The following is a 19,680-nucleotide window of genomic DNA, read 5'->3' as shown; positions in this document are numbered from 1 at the left end:
AAATTTTTATGAATTTTCTATAGTAATTGGCGAAACCCAAAAACCTCTGTATCGATTTCAAACCAATAGGCCTAGGCCATTCCTGCACAGCCTGAACCTTAACCGGATCCATCTCAAAACCTTTGCTGGAGATAATGTAGCCCAAAAAACTAATTCTCTGTACAGCGAACTCACATTTCTCCAGCTTAGCAAAAAGCGAATTGTCCATTAATAACTGTTATACCTCACGCACGCTCCGCCAATGAGACTCCAGATCCGGCGAATAAATCAAAATGTCATCCAAATACACAACCACATTTTTACCGATCAAAGGTCTAAGGATGTCATTAATCAGATTCTGAAAAAATGCAGGAGCATTAGTAAGACCAAAAGGCATAACCAGATTCTCAAAATGACCCACAGGAGTGTTAAAAGCAGTCTTCCATTCGTCACCCTCCTTCATGCGCAACAGATTGTATGCCCCCTTAAGGTCAATTTTAGAGAACCACTTGGCCCCCATTAACTGGTTAAACAGATCAGGAATCAATGGCAGTGGGTAAGGATTGCGTACAGTAATTTTGTTAATCTCACGAAAATCCAGACAAGGACGTAAACCGCCGTCCTTTTTTTTTACAAAAAAAATCCAACCGCCACAGGAGACTTAGAGGGCCTAATGTGACCGGCGGCCAAACTTGTCTGTATGTATTCCTCCAAAGCCTTCCTCTCAGGAATAGTAAGGTTAAATAAACGACTTTTAGGAAGAGTCGCTCCAGGGACAAATTCAATAGAACAATCATAGTCTCTATGGGGAGGCAAAACCTGCGATTCCTTCTCAGAAAAAACTCTCCAAAAATCCTGAATAGGAACAGGCAATTCTCCCCTATCCAAAGCTGCAATACGCCCATTACAACACTTGTCATAACATTTATGGCTCCAGGATTTAATTTCACTGGTAGACCAATCCAGTACAGGATTGTGAAATTTTAACCAGGGCAATCCCAATATTACTGGAGAAGGCAAGTTATTCAACACTACCAAATCCAATTTCTCATGGTGAACACCATTAATAGTGAGAGGAAATTCACAGACCTTGAGAGTAATATTCTTCAAAGGGGAACCATCCACAGAAACCACAGCAATGGGGGATGATAAAGGTTCAGGTTTTAAATTGAGTCTTTCCACGAATCCCCCATCAATAACATTCAGAGTAGACCCACAATCGACAAACACCCGAAATTCCATTAATTTTTCCTGAGCAATCGTGGAAGCAGCTAAAAATACACCCTTGGAATTTAAACAGGCAATACGGGCATGACTGACCATTTTTTTTCTTTCTTCATACGAAGCTCACAGCCTTTAATCAAATGACCAGATTTTCCGCAATAGAAACACAAGCCTTCAAAAAATCGACGGTCTTTTTCTTGAGAGCGAGGTGCCACCGATCCAATCTCCATCGGTTCACCACTGTTAGTACACACATTCTCATAACCAGAAACTGACATAGCAGAGGATTTGCTCTCATTAACCCTTGCACGCAGTCTTCTATCCACCCGTATAGCTAATTGCATAGCCTGTTGCAAATCTTCAGGTGTAGGATAAGCAATTAGCAGGTCTTTAACCCTTTCACTGAGCCCAGCAAGAAATAGACTTTTCAGAGCAGAATCGTTCCACCCTGTTTGAGTAGACCAACGACGGAAATGAGTACAATATTTTTCCACATTACCTGATCCTTGTTTTAAACGTCTCAACTCAGTCTCAGCTGATGCGACACGGTCAGGATCATCATATAATAGTCCCAAAGCAGAAAAAAAACTATCCACTGATCTGAAGCATGTATCACTAGGTTGCAAAGAAAAGGCCCACTCCTGAGGCTCTTTGCGCAAAAGTGACATTATGAACCCTACGCGCTGGGATTCATCCCCAGAGGACTTAGGTCTCAAACGAAAATACAATAAGCAAGCATTTTTGAATGAAAAAAATTCTCGGTGTTCACCAAAAAATAAATCCGGCAAACATACCTTAGGCTCCAAGAAATGTGCTCCAGGACAGTTACTCACGTGCTGACGGAGCTCGGCCACCTCCAGAGAGAGTCCCTGCAGGCGATGAACCAAATCCTGAACCGACACCATGATGGAACAGAAAAATCTTTCCTTAGAGAATTTGCTGGCTGGACTTACTGTTATGTTCTGCTACCAGAGCTAAGGAAAGAGAGGAGATCTGTCCCTACGATAGAACTCAGCTTAATCCCTACGATGTAACAGGGAACCTGATCCTGCGATCAGACCTGCTAACGTCCTAAGCTAGTCTGTACGGAGACCTATAGATGTGAGGAAGGAATCCCTACAAGTACTAAGGACTGGGAGGAATATGGGACACCTCCTAACAGAAATAGTAGCAGACAGACGAACAAACAAAATATATAGAACATAGAGGTCAGTAGACCAAGCAAACTAACAGAGCAAGACACAGAGCACAGGCTAGCTAGAAAGTAGATATACAATGAAGTCCAGCAAAGCCAGAAGGGCGGAGCAGGATTAAATAGGCCAACAAGGTCATGTGACCAGCAAAGGAAAAAAAACTAAGAGCAAGGTTCTAACAGTAAGTCCAACCTAGTGTACTCCGAAGCAGAGGTTACTCCCGAGTCTCTACACCCCTCCGACCGGGCGGAGGACCTCCAGTTGTCTCCGGAACCCTTCGGGGTGCCACCTGGTAGCGAAAGGACAGAGACTTTCCTATACTCGGTACCCGATACCTCGCCTGCTTCGTCCAGTGAGTCCGACCTAGTGTACTCTGAAGCAGATGTTTTCTCCGAGCCTCTGCACTCTTCTGACCCGGCGGAGGACCTCCAGTTGTTTCCTGAATCCTCTGGGGTACCACCAGATAACAAAGAGACAGTGACTTTTCCTCATCCTGTACCTGATAACCCGTCTATTTCTTCCTGTGAGCTTGACAAGATGTACCTCGAAGCAGAGTTTACCCCCAAGTCTCTGCTCCCTTCCAACCCGGTGGAGGACTTCCAGTTGTCTCCTGTACCCTCTGGGGTGCCACCTGAAAATATGTGGAGAGAGACTTCCTTGTGTGCTGTTCCTGGTACTCCACCCGTTTCGTCTGTTGCTGAGGATGGCTGGATAGGAGGTAGCATCCTAGCTAACCAGATGAGACCAGTTTTCCTGTGGACAGTGGGAGTGATCTCCTTGAAGTGAAGGATTGGCCCTCGAATTCCCTGCGGAAGATTCTGGCAGGCCTGAAGAAGAGGGGGCGTAAGGATGGGGGGGGGATTGTAACATACCTGGCGGCGCCCTTGCATGGTGGTCCATCTCCCACTGTGCAAGAGCGCGCACTTGATCTCCAGTTCAGAATGTCTCTCTGGCTTCCCTCCATGCTGTCTGTTTGTGTCTGTTTCTGCTGCTTAAGGGCGGCACCCGATCACTTCCTGCTTTTTGTACCTGCTGTGGGTCACACCCCTTGTGCGTCCTCAGCCTATTGCTGTCTGTCACCTGGTATATAACCCAGCTGCTCCAATCAATCCCTGCCTGAGCATTGTGTTTCATTCAGTGTGTGCTTGCACTCTGAAGGTGCCAGGTCCCGTTCTGTGTTCTCTTGTCTGCCTATCCTGGAGGCTGTATTTCCAGGCCTGTCTGAACACGCTCCTAGCCTGTTCCTCCTGCCTTCTAGGGGCCGATTACCTAGACCCGCTCCTGTATCTTGTCTGTCCTGTCTGAACTCGCTCCTAGCCTGTTCCTCCCGCCATCTAGGGGCCGATTACCTAGACCCGCTCCTGTATCTTGTCTGTCCTGTCTGAACTCGCTCCTAGCCTGTTCCTCCCGCCTTCTAGGGGCCGATTACCTAGACCCGCTCCTGTATCTTGTCTGTCCTGTCTGAACACGCTCCTTGCCTGTTCGTCCCGCCTCTCTGGGGGCCGTATTCCCAGACCCGCTCCTGTATCCCGCTGCAGTGTCGGTCTCTTCCGTACACTCAGTTCCAGTCTGAACTCTCTCCTATCCTTTACCTGTTTTGCCTCTATGTCCGTTCCTTTCCTTTTTCTGCAGAGTCTGAACTTGTACCTAACTCCTGCTTGTTGTCTCTGTACTCCCGTTTGTGTGTTTGTGGTCCACTCGCTACTTCACTGCAAGTACCTTGTGGGTATCTGGCTCTGCCTTTCCCTTCCTGTCTGTTCCGTGTGAACAGAGCCCTGTCCCCCCTGCTCAGTCTCGCTCCGCTCTGACTCCTTTGCTCACTGCTCCGGCAGTCTCGCTCCGCTCTGACTCCTTTGCTCACTGCTCCGGCAGTCTCGCTCCGCTCTGACTGCTCTTGCTCACCGCTCCAGGCGGTCTCGTCCTGCTCTGCTCTTGCTCACCGCTCCAGGCGGTCTCGTCCTGCTCTGCTCTTGCTCACCGCTCCTGGCGGTCTCATCCTGCTCTGCTCTTGCTCACCGCTCCTGGCGGTCTCGTCCTGCTCTGCTCTTGCTCACCGCTCCTGGCGGTCTCGTCCTGCTCTGCTCTAGCTCACCGCTCCAGGCGGTCTCGTCCTGCTCTGCTCTAGCTCACCGCTCCAGGCGGTCTCGTCCTGCTCTGCTCTTGCTCACCGCTCCAGGCGGCCTCGTCCTGCTCTGCTCTAGCTCACCGCTCCTGGCGGTCTCGTCCTGCTCTGCTCTTACTCACCGCTCCAGGCGGTCTTGTCCTGCCCTGCTCTCGTTCACCTCTCTGGGCGGCCTCACTCTGCTGTGTTTTGTCTGCCACATCTGCGGTTCTGTTCCAGAGTCCCAGTGTGTACTGGGTCCTATCCCGCCTGTGTTCCTACCTGCTAGTGCCTTCCTGTCTACACTCTAGCCGTGCTTGCCTGTACCCCCCTGCCTGCATACCCGCCTGCCCGCATACCAGTCGTGCCTGCCTATTCCCACCAGTCTGTGTGCCAGCCTAACCAGTCTGTTCCTGTATTCCCCTGTGTGGGTCAACAGCCGTGTCCGGGGTCTGTCCTGGAGTAGCACCTGGTCCCTCTGCTCGGTTCCTCCTGGGTGCACTGGCGTCGTATGCCGTCGTGCGACCCTGGTCGGATCGGGTGAATACCTAGTTACGCCCCTCCAGGCATTCACTCTCCGGCACGGTCCAGTGGAATCACACGCACACGCCGCTCAGCCCGGGCGTGTGCATTACAGATTGCAATTCCCAATTCGATTGGCGTTTGCAATCTCCATCAACAAAGCTCAGGGCCAATCTTTAGTATTGTGCGGTTTAAATCTAGACACGGATTGCTTCTCACATGGACAATTATATGTTGCGTGTTCTAGAGTCGGCAAACCAGACAGACAATCTCTATATCTACACAGACAATGGAACAATAAAAAATATTGTATACTCACAAGCATTGTAAAATTAAGTATTTTAGAAACGTGCGCTTTCTCTTTTCTTTATTTTCCATTTAACCAGACTGAGCCACAGCAACGCGTGGTCGGGTACAGCTAGTTCAAAATAAAACAATTAAAAAAAATAAAAATATTACATATTTGGTAAATGTCCGATCTATCAAAATATAAAGTAAATTAATCCGATCAATAAACGGCGTAATGAGAAAAAAAATTGAAAACGCCAGAAAATATTGCATCTACACTAAAATTGTATCTATAAAAACGACAGCTCAGGGTACAAAAAATAAGACATCACCCAGCCCTAGATCCCAAACAATGGCCACTTTCATTTTTTTTATTACAAATTTAGGATTTTTTTTTCACCATTTATAAAAAAGAGTATATACAGGTTTATCTCACTAAATTAGAATATCATCAAAAAGTTAATTTATTCCAGTTCTTCAATACAAAAAGTGAAACTCATATATTATATAGAGTCATTACAAACAGAGTGATCTATCTCAAGTGTTTATTTCTGTTAATGTTGATGATTATGGCTTACAGCCAATGAAAACACAAAAGTCATTATCTCGCTAAATTAAAATGATTAACAAAAAACACCTGCAAAGGCTTCCTAAGCGTTTCAAAAGGTCCCTTAGTCTGTTTCAGTAGGCTCCATAATCATGAGGAAGACTGCTGACTTGACAGATGGCAGTCACTGATACACTCCACGAGGTACCAGAGTTCCAATTTTCATTTGTAAATCAAGGCCCCAGAGTCTGGAGGAAGAGTGGAGAGGCCACAATCCAAGTTGCTTGAGGTCTAGTGTGAAGTTTCCACAATCAGTGATGGTTTGGGGAGCCATGTCATCTGCTGGCAGGGTCGGTCTGGGCTGGCGGGATACCGGGAAATTTCCCGGTGGGCCCCGCCCCCTGCTGCAGAGTAGAGGGGGGAGAAGAGAACAAAAAAAAATCCTGCGGTTTTAAGGGGCACGGGCCCTTTAAAAGCGCAGGCACAGTGTATGCAGGGACGCGCGCACGCAGCGTTCATTACCTGAACCACCGCGGCGCACATCCCAGTGAAGCAGCTGAAGCTGCGTGTCTCCCTTCGCCGGCCGGCGTATGACGTCATCGTCATGCGCCTGCTGTGAAGGAGGCGCGCAACTCAGGAGAAGGAGGACACCGCACGGGAGCGCAGGAAGGTAAGAGGTGTGTGTGTGTGTGTGTGTAATGGTCTGGGCCCACTGGCTGGACACACAAGGGGAGGCCCAGCTGGACACACAAGGGGGGGCCCAGCTGGACTCACAAGGGGGGGCCCAGCTGGACACACAAGGGGGGGCCCAGCTGGACAGACACACAAGGGGGTAGCCTGGCTGGACACAAAGGGGGGGAACCCTGGATGGACACACAAGGGGGGAGCCAACTGGACACAAAAGCGGTGGTCCTGGATGGACACACAAGGGGGGAAACCTGGCTGGACACACAAGGGGGGCCCAGCTGGACACACAAGGAGGTAGCTGACTGGACACACAAGGGGGGAACCCTGGCTGGACACACAAGGGGGGAACCCTGGCGGGACACACAAGGGGGGCACCCTGGCTGGACACACGAGGGGGGGCCCTGGCTGGACACACGAGGGGGAACCCTGGCTGGACACACGAGGGGGGGCCAAGCTGGACACACGAGGGGGGGCCAAGCTGGACACACGAGGGGGGGCCAAGCTGGACACACGAGGGGGGAGCCCTGGCTGGACACGCAAGGGGGAACCCTGGCTGGACACGCAAGGGGGGGCCCAGCTGGACACACAAGGGGGGAGCCCTGGCTGGACACACAAGGGGGGGAGCCCTGGCTGGACACACAAGGGGGGGAGCCCTGGCTGGACACACAAGGGGGGGCCCTGACTGGACACACAAGGTGGAACCCTGGCTGGACCCAGGCAAAGGGGGGTGGGCAGGTTGGACACATGGAGGCCAGGATGGATATATGGGGGGCAGGATGGATATATGGGGGGGCAGGTTGGACTCATGGAGGCCAGGAAGGATATATGGGGGGGGCAGGCTGGCCTCATGGAGGCCAGGATGGATATATGGGGGGGCAGGCTGAACACATGGAGGCCAGGATGGATATATGGGGGGGGGACAGGCTGGACACATGGGGGGCTAGGATGAATATGTGGGGGGGGCGGGCTCGATACACATGGGCTAGCATAAATATATGGAGGGGCACGCTGGATATATGGGGGGTGTCAGGATGGATATATGCAGGGGGTAAGGGCAGTATGGATATATGAGGGGGGAGGCTGGACACATGGAGGCCAGGATGGATATGTAGAGGGCAGGCTGGACACATGGAGGATATATGGGTGGGATATATGGGGGCGCAGGCTGGAAACATGGAGGCAAGGATGGATATGTGGGGGGGGCAGACTGGCCACATGGGGGGGCTAGGATGGGTATATGGGAGGGGGCAGGCTCGATACACGTGTGCTAGGATAAATATATGGAGGGGTCACACTAGACAAATGGTGGCCAGAAGGGACATATGGGCGTGCCTGGCTAGACAAGGGACTTAATTACTGTTTGGGAGCCAGATTGAGGAACATACTTTATTAGTTTATGGTGACCAGTGGGGAACATTATTACTTTAGATTCCAATTATTATTATTACATTATTACTTCCGTAATATAATTTACTTTTTAGGAAATTGTTTTCCATGGGATGGGACAAAAGAGGGGTCCTGTTACTGTGCAGGACGGCACTATGTTGTTTTTTTTCTTCAACTGGTGTAGTGTAGAAGTCGGGGGGAAAAGTGGGAATATTCTCTAGAAGAGATCAGTTATTGATAACTGTGTGTTATTTTCTGCAGAGATGATTCCTGGCTGGAAGAAGTGATGGCTGTCTGTGCCAGATGAAGAAGAAAAGCGAAGATGAAGGACTTCACCTAGAGACATCACTGGTGAGTCAGTGTATTACATGTACACTTACACTACACACGTGGTCAAAATTGTTGGTACCCCTCGTTTAATGAAAGAAAAACCCACAATGGTCACAGAAATAACTTGAATCTGATAAATTACTAATTTTTGAAAATGAACAAATGAAGGTCAGACATTGCTTTTCTGCTTCCACAGAATTTAAAAAAAAATTAACCTCATGAAATAGGCCTGGACAGATATGATGGTTCTTCTTAACTTAATACTTTGTTGAACGACCTTTTGAGGCAATCACTGCAATCAAACCATTCCTGTAACTGTCAATGAGACTTCTACACCTCTCCACAGGTATTTTGGCCCACTCATCATGAGCAAACTGCTCCAGTTGTCTTGTGTGTGAAGGTTGCCTTCTCCAGACGGCATGTTTCAGCTCTTTCCAAAGATGCTCCATAGGATTTAGGTCAGGGCTCATAGAAGCCACTTCAGAATAGTCCAATGTTTTCCTCTTAGCCATTCTTGGGTGTTTTTAGCTGTGTGTTTTGGGTCATTATCCTGTTGCAAGACCCATGACCTGCGACTGAGACCAAGCTTTCTGACACTGGGCAGCACATTTCTCTCTAGAATCCCTTGATAGTCTTGAGATTTCATTGTACCCTGCACAGATTCAAGACACCCTGTACCAGATGCAGCAAAGCAGCCCCAGAACATAACAGCCTCCCCCATGTTTCACAGTAGGGACAGTGTTCTTTTCTTGATATGCTTCATTTTTCCATCTGTGAACATAGAGCTGATGTGCCTTGCCAAAAACTTCCATTTTTGTCTCATCTGTCCATAGTACATTCTCCCAGAAGCTTTGTGGCTTGTCAACATGTAGTTTGGCAAATTCCAGTCTGGCTTTTTTATTATTTTTTTTTTCAACAATGGTGTTCTCCTTGGTCGTCTTACATGAAGTTCACTTTGGATCAAACAACGGTGGATAGTACGATCTGACACTGATGTTCCTTGAGCTTGAAGTTCACCTTTAATCTCTTTAGAAGTTTTCCTGGACTCTTTTGTTACCATTCATATTATCCGTCTCTTTGATTTGTCATCAATTTTCCTCCTGCGGCCACGTCCAGGGAGGTTGGCTACAGTCCCATGGATCTTAAATTTCTGAATAATATGTGCACCTGTAGTCACAGGAACATCAAGCTGCTTGGAGATGGTCTTATAACCTTTACCTTTTAACATGCTTTTCTATAATTTTCTTTCTAATCTCCTGAAACAACTCTTTCCTTTGCTTCCTCTGGTCCATGTTGAGTGTGGTACACACCATGTCACCAAACAACACAGTGAGTATCTGTAGCCCTATATACAAGCCCACTGACTGATTACAAGATTGTAGACACCTGTGATGCTAATTAGTGGACACAACTTGATTTAACATGTCCCTTTTGTCACATTATTTTCAGGGGTACCATCATTTCTGTCCAGGCCTATTTCATGAGTTTAATTTTTTTTTAAATTCAGTGGAAGCAGAAAAGCAATCTCTGACTTTCATTTGTTCATTTTCATAGATTTTTAATTTATTATTACTTTTGTCAGATTCAAGTTATTTCTGTGACCATTGTGGGTTTTTCTTTCATTAAACGAGGGGTGCCAACAATTCTGACCACGTGTGTATATAGTATATACAGAACTCCTGTGTATGTCACTGGTGATCACTGTATTATGTATACACTATATACAGAGCTTCTGTGGTGACCACTGTATTACCTGTACACTATATACAAAGCTCCAGTGTATAATGTCACTGGTGATCACTGTATTACCTGTACACTGACACTATATACAGAGCTCCTGTGTATAATGTCACTGGTGATCCCTGTATTACCTGTACACTATACACTATATACAGAGCTCCTGTGTATAATGTCACTGGTGACCACTGTATTACCTGTACACTATATACAGAGCTCCTGTGTATAATGTCACTGGTGACCACTGTATTATCTGTACACTATATACAGAGCTCCTGTGTATAATGTCACTGGTGACCACTGTATTACCTGTGCACTATATACAGAGCTCCTGTGTATAATGTCACTGGTGACCACTGTGTTACAACTCTCCTGTTAGTTTTTTTTTAGTTTGCTGGTCACATGACCATTTTGCCTATTTAATCCGGCTCCGCCCTCCTGGCTTTGCTGGACTTCATTTGTATTTACTACTGTTGAGCTAGTTTGTTGCTCTATTGCCGTTCTCTGTTAGTTTTGCTAGGTCTTCGGACCTCTATGCTTTTTGTTGTGTGTTTGTCTTTGACTGCTACTATTTCTGCTAGGAGGTGTCCAACTTGTCCCAGTCCCTAGATCTTGTAGGGATCCCTCCCCCACATCTGTAGGTCTGCGTTCAGACTAGCCGAGGACTTTAGCGGGTCTGATCGCAGGATCAGGTTCCCCGTTACATCGTAGGGATCTAGTTTAGTTCTATTGTAGGGACAGATCTCCTGCCTTTCCTTAGTCTCTGTAGCAGATCATAACAGTAAGTCCAGCCATAAAAAAAAAATAAATAAAAAGGAAAGGATTTTCTCTGGGGAAAGACCTCCAGTTTTCCATCATGATCTCGGTGCAAGATTTGGCTCAACGCTTGCAGGGACTCTCTCTGGAGGTGACCAAGCTCCAACAACACGTGAGTAGCTGTTCTGGAGCGCATTTTGTGGAACCAAAGGTACATCTGCCTGATCTATTTTTTGGCGAACAACAAGATTTTTTTTCTTTTAAAAATGCTTGTCTATTATATTTTCGTTTGAGACCCGGATCCTCTGGTGATGAATCACAGCGCATAGGGTTCATAATGTCACTTTTGCGCAAAGATCCTCAGGGATGGGCCTTCTCTCTCCAACCTAGTGATCCGTGCTTTAGATCAGTGGATAGTTTTTTTTCTGCTTTGGGTTTGTTGTACAATGATCCTGATCATGTCTCATCTGCTGAGTCTGAATTAAGACGTTTGAGGCAGGGATCAGGTAATGTGGAAAAATATTGTTCTCACTTCCGTCGGTGGTCTGCCCAGGTAGGGTGGAACGATTCAGCTTTGAAAAGCTTGTTTCTGGCAGGGCTAGGTGAAAGGGTTAAGGATTTACTGATTGCTTATCCCACACCTGGAAACTTGCAGGAGGCAATGCAATTAGCTATACGGGTGGACAGGAGACTGCGTGCAAGGGTTAATGAGAGCAAATCCTCTGCTATGTCAGCTTCGAGTCCTGAGAGGTTCTGTGCTGACAATGGAGAGCTGATGGAAATTGGGGCGATGGCACCCCGCTCTCAGGAAAAAGACCGCCGACTTTCTGAAGGCTTGTGTTTCTATTGCGGAAGCTCTGGTCATTTTATTAAGAGCTGTGTGCTTCGTATGAAGAAAGAAAAAAAAATGGTCAGTCATGCTCGTATTGCCTGTTTAAATTCTAAGGGGGTATTCCTATCTGCCACTACTGCTGCTCAGGATGAATTAATTGAATTTCGGGTATTTGTGGATTGTGGATCTACTCTGAATGTGATTGATGGGGGATTCTTGGAAAAACTTAGATTAGAACCTAAAACTTTGTCATCCCCTATTGCTGTGGTTTCTGTCGATGGCTCTCCCTTGAAGAGTGTTACTCACAAGGTCTGTGAATTTCCCCTCACTATTAATGGTATTCACCAAGAAAAGTTGGATTTGGTGGTATTGGATAATTTGCTTTCTCCAGTAATATTGGGGTTACCCTGGTTAAAATTGCACAATCCTGTACTGGATTGGTCTACCAATGAAATTAAGTCCTGGAGCCCTAAGTGTTATGACAAGTGTTGTAACGGACGCATTGCTGCTGTGGATAGAGGGGAATTGCCTGTACCTATTCAGGATTTTTGGAGAGTTTTTTCTGAGGAGGAGTCGCAGGTTTTGCCTCCCCATAGAGACTATGATTGTACCATTGAATTTGTCCCTGGAGCGACTCTTCCTAAGAGTCGTTTATTTAATCTTACTATTCCTGAGAGAAAGGCTTTGGAGGAATACATACAGACAAGCTTGGCCGCCGGTCACATTAGGCCTTCCAAGTCTCCTGTGGCTGTTGGTTTTTTTTTGTGAAAATAAAAGATGGCGGTTTACGTCCTTGTCTGGACTTTCGTGAGATTAATAAAATTACTGTACGCAATCCTTACCCACTGCCATTGATTCCCGATTTATTTAACCAGTTAGTGGGGGCCAAGTGGTTCTCTAAAATTGATCTCCGGGGGGCATACAATTTATTGCGCATGAAAGAGGGTGATGAATGGAAGACTGCTTTTAACACTCCTGTGGGTCATTTTGAGAATCTGGTTATGCCTTTTGGTCTCACCAATGCTCCAGCATTTTTTCAGAATCTTATTAATGACATCCTTAGACCTTTAATCGGCAAAGATGTGGTGGTGTATTTGGATGACATTTTGATTTATTCGCCGGATCTGGAGTCTCATTGGCGGAGCGTACGTGAGGTATTACAGTTATTAATGGACAATTCGCTTTTTGCTAAGCTGGAGAAATGTGAGTTCGCTGTACAGAGAATTAGTTTTTTGGGCTACATTATCTCCAGTGAAGGTTTTGAGATGGACCAGGTTAAAGTTCAAGCTGTGCAGGAATGGCCTAGGCCTATTGGTTTGAAATCGATACAGAGGTTTTTGGGTTTCGCCAATTATTACAGAAAATTCATAAAAAATTTTTCTATTATTGTCAAACCGCTGACCGATCTCACCAGGAAAGGTGCTAATGCGGTTCAGTAGACTTCTGAGGCCATTGAAGCTTTTGTGCCTAGGACCTTTAGGAGAGATTTGTTTGTTGCGTGTCATGAGTCTCGGTTGGCAGGTCATCCAGGAATTTCTGAGACCAAGAGACTTGTGGGTCGCAGTTTTTGGTGGCCTGGATGGCAGAAGGAAGTCATTAAGTGGGTGCGCCAATGTACTGTGTGTGCTAGATCCAAGTCTTCGCATGCTCCTGCTGCGGGGTTGCTTTGCCCTCTGGAGGTTCCTAGTGCACCTTGGACACATCTGGCTATGGACTTTATTACTGACCTTCCTCCCTCTGAAGGTTTCACGGTCATCTGGGTGGTCGTGGACCGTTTTAGCAAGATGTGTCACTTGGTTCCCTTCATCAAACTACCTTGCGCTAAGACACTCGCCAAGGCCTTTGTCAAGGAAATTGTCAGACTACATGGTGTTCCTACTGACATTGTTTCTGATAGGGGACCTCAGTTCGTGGCTCGTTTTTGGCGTGCCTTTTGTGACAGGTTGGGAGTTCATTTGTCGTTTTCATCCGGATATCATCCTGAGTCTAATGGCCAGACAGAAAGGAAGAACCAGGATGTTGAGCAGTTCTTGCGTTGTTTTGTGGCAGACAATCAAGAGGGGTGGTCTGAGTTTCTGCCACTTGCTGAATTTGCTCTTAACAACCATACATCCTCTTCTGCTGGGTGTTCGCCTTTTTTTTGTTGTTCTGGGAGACATCCGTCTTTTGGGTTATTCTCCAAATTGGTTTCGGCTGTGCCTGAGGAGGAGAGTTTTTCCAGTGATTTGGAGAGAGTTTGGACGGATGTGCGTGGTAATCTTCAGGAGGCTAACAAAAAATCTAAGAGGTACTTTGATAGGAAACGGCAAGAGGTTTTGTTTGCTGTTGGTGACATGGTTTGGTTGTCCTCTAAGAATCTGCGATTGAGGATTCCTTCTAAAAAATTGGGTCCCAAGTTCGTAGGGCCCTTTAAGGTACTTCAGATAGTTAACCAATCTGCTGTTAGGCTGGAGGTTCCTACGTCCTGGAGGATTAATCCGGTGTTTCATGTTTCTCTGTTGAAAAAAGCTGATGTGTCGGATGGTGACGCCTCTGCCACTGTTCCTCCGGTGGTGGAGATCGGGGAATATGAAATTTCCCGCATCCTAAATTCTAGACGGTATAGAGGGAGTTTGCAGTATCTCGTCACTTGGAAGGGTTTCGGACCTGAGGATAACTCATGGGTGAGGGCGGATGATGTTTCTGCCCCCAGACTTGTCCGAGCGTTTCACAGGAGGTTTCCTGGTAAGCCTGGGCCTAGGGGATCCGGAGGATCCTCTTGGAAGAGGGGGTACTGTTACAACTCTCCTGTTAGTTTTTTTTTAGTTTGCTGGTCACATGACCATTTTGCCTATTTAATCCGGCTCCGCCCTCCTGGCTTTGCTGGACTTCATTTGTATTTACTACTGTTGAGCTAGCTTGTTGCTCTATTGCCGTTCTCTGTTAGTTTTGCTAGGTCTTCGGACCTCTATGCTTTTTGTTGTGCGTTTGTCTTTGACTGCTACTATTTCTGCTAGGAGGTGTCCAACTTGTCCCAGTCCCTAGATCTTGTAGGGATCCCTCCCCCACATCTATAGGTCTGCGTTCAGACTAGCCGAGGACTTTAGCAGGTCTGATCGCAGGATCAGGTTCCCCGTTACATCGTAGGGATCTAGTTTAGTTCTATTGTAGGGACAGATCTCCTGTCTTTCCTTAGTCTCTGTAGCAGATCATAACACACTGTATTACCTGTACACTATATACAGAGCTCCTGCGTATAATGTCACTGGTGACCACTGTATTACTTGTACACTATATACAGAGCTCCTATGTATAATGTCACTGGTGACCACTGTATTACTTGTACACTATATACAGAGCTCCTGTGTATAATGTCACTGGTGACCACTGTATTACTTGTACACTATATACAGAGCTCCTGTGTATAATGTCACTGGTGACCACTGTAATACCTGTACACTAAATACAGAGCTCCAGTGTATAATGTCACTGGTGATCACTGTATTACCTGTACACTGACACTATATACAGAACTCCTGTGTATAATGTCACTGGTGAACCCTGTATTACCTGTACATTGACACTATATACTGAGCTCCAGTGTATAATGTTACTGGTGGTCACTGTATTACCTGTACACTATATACAGAGCTCCTGTGTATAATGTCGCTGGTGGTAATAGCAGTGTTGTTAGTATTGTGGTTTGTATTCATGATCAGTATTGTAGTATTTGGTCACTTTGGGGTGGTAATATGTGGTCTGGTCATGGTGTGGCCGTATTTGTTCCTTGTATGTGGTATTATTCGGTCACTATGTGGTGGTAATATGTGATCTAGTCATGGTGTGGCGATATTTGTCCCTTTTGTATGTGGTATTATTGGTGTTGATATAGTGGACTGTGTTGTGTATGGCAGTCATTTTGTTCTTGCTGATATTAACTAGGAAAATATTTTTTTCCATTAGGCCACAGCCCCACCATTAGTATTCGGTCAGTATTTTTTCTCAGGAGTCGCTGCCAAAACCAGGAGTGGGTGATAAATGCAGAATTGGTGACTTGTTTCTATTATACCTTTTCTCTGATTGTTCCTCACCTGGTTTTGGCTCCCACTCCTGAGAAAATATACTGACCGAATACTGACCAAATACTGATAGTGGGGCCGTGGCCTTAGAGATTAAATACTTGGACCAGAGCGGCAGAGATGCACTTACAGGGGTTCTCTGATGAAAACAAGTAATCACCTCTCCACAGGATCAGTGATAATATTGATTGGTGGGGGTCTGACTGCTGGGACACAATCGGCAGAATGTGAAGCTTTTCACCCCATTAGACTGGAGTGGCATGTGAGATGCGACCACTGATCCATTCATTCCCTCAATGACTGTAAGCGCTGCTCTTTTTTGGAAGCTGCATTTTAAAATGGGGATAAGTGTCCTGTCAGGGATGAAACTTCCCCATTCTTCTGATAGGCGCGTTTTCCAATGTTCGGACCCAAACGATCAATAAGTGATCACCGATCCTGTGGATCCCATGGATCGGTGATAACTTGTTTTAACCAAAGAAGCCCTTTAATGCAAACTACCGTAATTGTACATCCCAGTTAGTGTCGCACAGTAGATGTGCAGGAGCCGCCAGTCAATGCTCCACTATAACAGGGATAGCGGATAACAGATATTTGCATATTGCTGTAGGTGGGCCCCTAGAGTCAGTTCTCCCTGTGGGCCCCAGACACCCCAGTCCGACCCTGTCTGCTGGTGTAGGTCCACTGTGTTTTATCAAGACCAAAGTCAGCGCAGCCGTCTACCAGGAAATTTTAGAGCACTTCATGCTTCCCTCTGCCAACAAGCTTTTTGGAGATGGAAATGTCATTCTCCAGAAGGACTTGGCACCTGTCCACACTGCCATAAGTACCAATACCTGGTGTAAAAACAACAGTATCACTGTGCTTGATTGGCCAGCAAACTCGCCTGACCTTAACCCTATAGAGAATCTATGGGGTATTGTCAAGAGGAAGATGAGGGACACCAGACCCAACAATGCAGACGAGCTGAAGACTGCTATCAAAGCAACCTGGTCTTCCATAACACCTCAGCAGTGCCACAGGCTGATCGCCTCCATGCCACGCCGCATTGATGCAGTAATTGATGCAAAAGGAGCTCCGACCAAGTATTGAGGGCATTTACTGACCATACATTTCAGTAGGACAACATTTCGGATTTTAAAATTATTTTTCAAACTGTTGCTATAAAGTATTCTAATTTACTGAGATAATGACTTTTATGTTTTCATTGGCTGTAAGCCATAATCATCAACATTAACAGAAATAAACACTTGAGATAGATCACTCTGTTGGTACACTGTGTGCAGAATTATTAGGCAAGTTGCATTTTAGAGGATTATTTTTATTATTGATCAACAACTATGTTCTCAATCAACCCAAAAGACTCATAAATATCCAAGCTTAATATTTTTGGAAGTTGGAGTGTTTTTTTTTTAGATTTGGCTATCTTAGGAGGATATCTGTTTGTGCAGGTAACTATTACTGTGCAGAATTATTAGGCAACTTAATAAAAACCAAATATAATCCCATCTCACTTGTTTATTTTCACCAGGTAAACCAATATCAGTGCACACAATTTAGAAATAAACATTTCTGACATGCAAAAACAGAAACCAAAAAAAATTAGTGATCAATATAGCCACCTTTCTTTATGATGACACTCAACAGCCTTCCATCCATATATTCTGTCAGTTGCTTGATCTGTTTTCGATCAACATTGCGTGCAGCAGCCACCACAGCCTCCCAGACACTGTTCTGAGAGGTGTACTGTTTTCCCTCCCTGTAGATTTCACATTTTATGATGGACCACAGGTTCTCTATGGGGTTCAGATCAGGTGAACAAGGGGGCCATGTCATTATTTTTTCTTCTTTTAGACCTTTACTGGCCAGCCACGCTGTGGAGTAGTTGGATGCATGTGATGGAGCATTGTCCTGCATGAATATCATGTTTTTCTTGAACGATACTGACTTCTTCCTGTACCATTGCTTGAAGAAGTTGTCTTCCAGAAACTGGCAGTAGGTCTGGGAGTTGAGCTTCACTCCATCCTCAACCCAAAAAGGTCCCACAAGTTCATCTTTGATGATACCAGCCCATACCAGTACCTCACCTCCACCTTGCTGGCGTCTGAGTCGGAGTGGAGCTCTCAGCCCTTTACTGATCCAGCCTCTGGCCCATCCATCTGGCCCATCAAGAATCACTCTCATTTCATCAGTCCATAAAACCTTTGAAAAATCAATCTTAAGATATTTCTTGGCCCATTCTTTACGTTTTATCTTATGTTTCTTATTCAAAGGTGGTCGTTTTTCAGCCTTCCTTACCTTGGCCATGTCCCTGAGTATCGCACACCTTGTGCTTTTTGATACTCCAGTAAAGTTGAAGCTCTGAAATATGGCAAAACTGGTGGCGAATGGCATCTTGGCAGCTTCATGTTTGATTTTCCTCAATTCATGGGCAGTTATTTTGCGCCTTTTTTGGCCAACACGCTTCTTGCGACCCTGTTGGCTATTTGCCATGAAACGCTTGATTGTTCGGTGATCACGCTTCAAAAGTTTGGAAATTTCAAGACTGCTGCATCACTCTGCAAGACATCTCACAATTTTGGACTTTTCAGAGCCCGTCAAATCTCTCTTCTGACCCATTTTGCCAAAGGAAAGGAAGTTGCCTAATAATTAAGCACACCTTATATAGGGTGTTGATGTCATTAGACAACACCCCTCCTCATTACAGAGATGTACATCACCAGATTTACTTAATTGGTGGTTGGCTCTCAAGCCTATGCAGCTTGGAGTAGGACAACATGTATAAAAAGTATCATGTGATCAAAATACGCATTTGCGTAATAATTCTGCACACAGTGTAATGACTCTATATAATATATGAGTTTCACTTTTTGTATTGAAGAACTGAAATAAATTAACTTTTTGATGATATTCTAATTTAGTGAGATGCACCTATACATGTTCGGTATCTGCATACTGGTAATGACCTGGAGAATCATAATGGCAGGTCAGTTTTAGCATTTAGTGAACATGGTAAATAAAAAAATAAAAAAAAAACAATTGTGGAATTGCACTTTTTTTGCAATTTCACTAGACTTGGAATTTTTTCCCCGTTTTCCAGTACACTATATGGTAAAATCAATGGTGTCTTTCAAAAGTACAACTCATCTTGCAAAAAAAAAGCCTTCACATGGCCATATTGACCGAAAAATCAAAAATCAAAAGTGCAAGAATGGAAATCGCAAGGTGGGAAAGGGGTTAAAATGCATTAAAAACACAGATCAGTGAATTATGCTGGGATGAACATATTCAATCTACTAAATGGATGATCCCCAAAGAAATTCTTATTGTTGTTGAGGTATATTTATAAGGCAGTACTTGCAGAACGTTGCCTAATGACTGACCTGGTAACTAAAAAATACACTAAACTCGTCCCCCGTCCCCCCCCCCCCCGCCCCCACAGCCACCAATATGTTTCACTGGAATACATCCAGCTTCAGGGCCGGACAGGCCATCAACACTATTAACAGTATCAGTGACCTCGGGACGCCAATACTGTTAACAGCTTTGGCAGAGCACTGAGCAATCAGCTCCGCGCTCTGTCACTTACTCCATCGGGCCACAGAATACTTCCGGCCTGTGGCCAGCCGAAGACCAGCGACACTCAAGGAACGTCTGTTGGCGCAATGATGTCACTGTATCACGTCGTCCATGTCCACTGCAAGCAAGATAGAATAGAACTGGAGGTAAAGGCTGTAGCGGGATTAGGTTAGTATTAGATTTTTTGTACACTGTGGGGGGACCATCATACTAGATGGCGGCTGTGAGGGAGCATCATGACATCATACTATATGGGGGCTGAAGATGACCATCATACTGTATGAAGGTCTGTTTGGGGGCCATCATACTACATGGGGCCTGTGAGGGAACATCATACTATATGGGGGGGGGGAGGGTGAGTGAACATCATACTGTGCAGGGGATAATCATACTAAATGGGGCCTGTGGGAGAAAATCAAACTCTATGAGGCCTGTGAGGAAGCATCATAGTATATGGGGGC

This window comes from Phyllobates terribilis, unplaced genomic scaffold (assembly GCF_046119375.1).
Source record: "Phyllobates terribilis strain yellow unplaced genomic scaffold, ASM4611937v1 Scaffold_11__3_contigs__length_659146591, whole genome shotgun sequence".
Lineage (NCBI taxonomy): Eukaryota > Metazoa > Chordata > Amphibia > Anura > Dendrobatidae > Phyllobates > Phyllobates terribilis.
Note: the sequence above shows the minus strand (reverse complement) of the source record.